At 45.3% G+C, this 4,361-nt stretch overlaps 1 long non-coding RNA gene across 1 annotated transcript; it reads left to right on the top strand.

Annotated features, from left to right (window-relative positions):
* Positions 1–472: 472 nt before the first annotated feature.
* Positions 473–3,527, top strand: LOC141733462 (uncharacterized). The gene is made up of 3 exons (XR_012584301.1): positions 473–518; positions 1,678–1,847; positions 2,299–3,527. It is a non-coding gene; the product is annotated as an uncharacterized LOC141733462 (long non-coding RNA).
* The last annotated feature ends 834 nt before the right edge of the window (positions 3,528–4,361 follow it).

The following is a 4,361-nucleotide window of genomic DNA, read 5'->3' as shown; positions in this document are numbered from 1 at the left end:
AAACTGGACAGAAGCTGGGCTCAGCACTATCAAGACGGGCTTTTACTGCCCGGCTGTCAGCTCCCCTTTCCACCATATGTGTTGGGACCAATACTCTGTACGTTACGTACAGCCAAACCTGCCCTCGGTGCTCTCCTGGCAAACCTCGTTTGCTCTGAGCTTAAGCATGTGTAACCGAGGAAGAAAAATGCCATGTGTAACTGCTGTCTCCTCCACGTTAGTCAGTAGAGGGCTTGTCGCTCGGTAAAGAAACGGGATGCAGCTGCAAAAAGCCCCTTTTTCCAAAGCCTTGGCCAGCTCCATCGGTAGCCATCAGCCGCTGAAAGGAAAATCAGGTGTGTGTTGGGGGAGGGAGGGAAAAATGCAGAGCCATGTGCTAATAGGAGTGTTTGGCTGCCCATAGTGAGGAAACAAGCAACAAATGAGCTATTTAATGAAGCCTCTGACACCATCTTCCATTTGCTTTGCAGTAGATACATGAAGGAGCGAAGAAACAAGGTTGGAATCTGCAAAATCAGGTATGTGCACTTACTCCTGGTCAACAAGTTCAGAGCAGGATTTTCTATTTGAAAATAAATCTCATGCAGAGCTCAAGTTTCTAAAATAAATCTTTAGATCAGCTGATAGATTTCTGCTCCCTGCAGACCGTATTTCTTCCCCCAGCATTTTCGATCGGGCTCAACTGTGAAAATGCCTGCAGACATTGGATAGGGTGCTCTGGGCTAAGGTTAGACAGGACCTGCATGTGTATATGTATTAACACAAAGACATAGAAGCACATATATGATAATGTGATACGGAGTTGGTCTCAGTCCGTCCACTATACCATTGAAATGGTGTGGTTTTCTTCTCTCTGGAGGCGCAGTCTGGAAAGCCAGGCTGAAAAGGGGGTGTGCTCCCTGTAGTCAGCATATCTATGAATGGGAACTTCACTGTTATCCCAACATATTACCACGCAAAGGGAACTTAAATGCTGTCCTGCCACTACAGGTAACATCACAGACCTTTATTTCAGTGTTGCACATCAGCTGAGTGGAGAATCCCAGAGTGGCTGGGGTGGGAAGGGACCTCTGGAGATCCCCTCGTCCAACCCCCGGCCAGAGCAGGGTCACCCAGAGCAGGTGGCACAGGGACGCCTCCAGGCGGGGTTGGGATGTCTCCAGAGACGGAGACTCCCCCACCTCTCTGGGCAGCCTGTGCCAGGGTCTGCCACCCTCACAGCACAGAAGTTCCTCCTCGTCCTGAGATGGAACTTCCCACGGTCAAGTTTGTGCCCGTTACCCCTTGTCCTGTCCCTGGGCACCACCGAAAAAGGACTGGCCCCATTGAAAAAGAACTGGCCCTGTTCCGTGAATAAAACCTGTAGGTCTGGAGAATCATTTGCTTGTGCTAATTTAATTACTTGGCATGTCATCTAGTTACGTGGTGGTGTCCCAGTGTTGCCAGAAGTCCCAAAAGTTAAGTGTTCCTGAGGTCTCAGGGCTTTGGTTAGATGTTACACCCCATATGAAGGGGGGAGTTTATACTGATAAATAACAGGTAAGTAACAAAAGAGCTTTTCCCCCTCATGTTGCTGGGTGTGAAGACTGTCGGTTTGACTCTCTCAGCACTCTTGGATCTGCAAGCATTTCTTGCTCATCCTTCTAACAACTAGTGTTGCTACTCCTTTGCCTACAGAGAGCAAACGAACAACTTTCAGCCTGTGACGTTAACAGCTGGTAATCGCTGGGGTGAGACTGCGTCAGCGTTAACCAGGCACCCTTCTGCTGAAGGTCCAGGAGCCAAAGGCAACCCACCGGTGAGCTGCCCTGCTGGGGCTTCCTTGGTGACAAGACTGCTCAATATGGGTAAGGAATTCTGGATCTGCTCCAATATATGTTTTTAATTGGGTTGAGAGGAAACAGGATCAGCTCTTCATTTTTGGGGGGTATGGGAGTATGGGAGGCATTAATTTTTGTCTGTGTGTTTTGTTTATTTTTTTTTCCTCTTTTCTGCCAAAATATGTCAGGAAGAAAATGCAAAAGAAAAAGAAAACATACCCAGAAAGCTTCTATCCATCACGCGCTGTTTTTGCTTGAAAACAAAACAGAGCACTTCAATTATAACAAACTGTAAAAGCTAAAAGATGTGCTCTGGTGTGGAAGCGTATGTGGGTATGATCCTCAGCTGAAATCCTATCCTACTCCCCATTTGTTACATCCCTTCTCTTGTGTACACGCCCAAGCCGCGATTTCAGTTAAACTCTTAGAAATAATCATGCAGAGTTTATTACCCATCTCTCTGACTCATTTTGTGCAGGTTCTCCTTGCTTTGTGAGATAAACTGTTACATTAACAGGACCACTTCTAATTATATCTGGGAATCTGTCCCATCACAGTGATAAGCTAAGCCAGTGACAACAGATCACTGGTAGCCTCTCCATATACCTGCTCCGAACCCCTTTGCTTCATACAGAAGATAACGTCAACTGCACGCCTGGACTGACTCTGGAGAAAGGTCTTAAGTTTTTGAGGAGAAAAAAAGCCATTTCCCCAAAGTCTTTCAGTCAATTCTGCTGCTTTCTGATGAAGATCGGCATCTGGTAATTGCATTACGTGATCTAGTGGGTTTAAACAAGTATCTGTTGGGCTCACTGACCGCTTTAATGACCAGCAGAAGTTTACTGTAAGAATTACGATAGTGTTAGGCCAATAACAAGCTGGAAGAAAAACTGGATGTTTTCTGGCTCTCGCTTCTCCTGTAATTGCCAGCACAGTGTCACTTTTCGTTGTGAAAGTGTTTGAACCTCAATAAAGCTCCTGACTGCTTTGACCTTTGCCTGCGGCTCGATTACCAAAACAAAAGCCGCAGCACTAAGATTTTTCTCCTGTAGGGGACCGTGATTAAAACTGTCATAAAATTTCTTGCGGGGCCTGAATCTTCACGAAAAAAAAGCCAACCCCAATAGTTCTTGAGAGCACTAGCGGAATTTCTCAGGGAGATGAAGCAGTCCCATTAGCATCACCCGTCCCTGGGTTATTAAATATTGCATTCAGACAGAAAAATGCAGTTGTGTTGACTGCGTTGCTTTGGCCAAAGTCGCCTTTAGGCAGTAACATTCTGCTACTTGCATTTCTCTTGACGTTCTCCCTGGTGAAAGAAACGGCTGTTTCCTTATCAAAGCTTTAGAGTGATGTTAACGTAGATTAAATGTTAGAGTGATGTTAATGTAGACTAAACCAGATGCTTCCTTTCACACCAGAGTGGAGGGTGACTTTACATTTTCATCTAGTTAATTTAAAGCTACATTAAGTTAAAGTTTATGAAACGGGTTGGAAACCTTTAAGGGGATATGTATAATGGAGTTTCTGTATTGGGAAGGCTTAATTAAGAAGTGTTTCTAAAAGCCCTTGGAGATAATTGACTGAAGTGTGCTGCATGAATTGTATTTAGGGTATTTTAACTACTGTGGCATCTATAACACCGTACCTTGTAAAGGCAAGAAAATCCAGAGCAACTCTGGGATATGTTGGTGGATCACATATAAAACCAAGACTTGTTTTCTGTTATTTGTTTAAACCTTATTTGTAATGCTGAGCACAGACATTATTGTTGAAATTAAAGCATGGAACAGCAGTAGGGAAAATGGAAATGTTGCTTTTTCTCTTGATTATGTAATTTTGGGGGAAATCAAGGACCTCCCGGAGCCTCCTGCATGTGTTATTTCACCCGGAGGGCTCAAGACAGAGAAATAATCCCTCGTAGCCTCAGAAGTGGCCCCGAGCAGAGCTTGGCAGTGAAACATTTAGCTATGGTGGCTCACGGTCAGGGTGTGCATGAAAACTGTACCTTTCGCCGTCACATTTAAGACAGGCAGAGGGAGCACCTTGTGGATCTTCTTCTCTGTGTCATTAGCAGAGCAGCAGGAGCTCTGTCCTACCTTGGCTGTTAAAAAAACGATGCAAATAAAAAAAGGATGCAAAAGGGCCAGTTTATTGGTGAAACTACGTGGACAGAAGCTGCTGAGAAACCAGCAAAGGCACCTGAGGGACCTGCAAAGGGGTAGGAAGTTTATCCCCAAAAAAGCACAGGCAGAATTTGCCGAATTCATGTATCTGTAACGAAATGAAACAAACGCACCAGTAGGTTTTCTTTTTTTTCCTATCATATGTCAGCTTTTCAAAATCATTGATGGTATTTTACGCGGCTCGGCATTCCTGGGGCAGTTGGGATATAGCACGCCCATTGCGCAGCGGGGAGTCGAGACACGGTGTAAACGCGTTGACTTGCCTAAGGTCAGAAAGCCATGACCCGGTTAGGAAAACAAAATTCTCATCCAATATGTCAGAAAAGGCAACTCCTTCCTCGCCTCACCTGGCAGG

The sequence above is a fragment of the Larus michahellis genome, chromosome 20 (genome assembly GCF_964199755.1).
Source record: "Larus michahellis chromosome 20, bLarMic1.1, whole genome shotgun sequence".
Taxonomy (NCBI): Eukaryota; Metazoa; Chordata; class Aves; order Charadriiformes; family Laridae; genus Larus; species Larus michahellis.
This window is presented reverse-complemented; position numbering and strand designations above follow the sequence as displayed.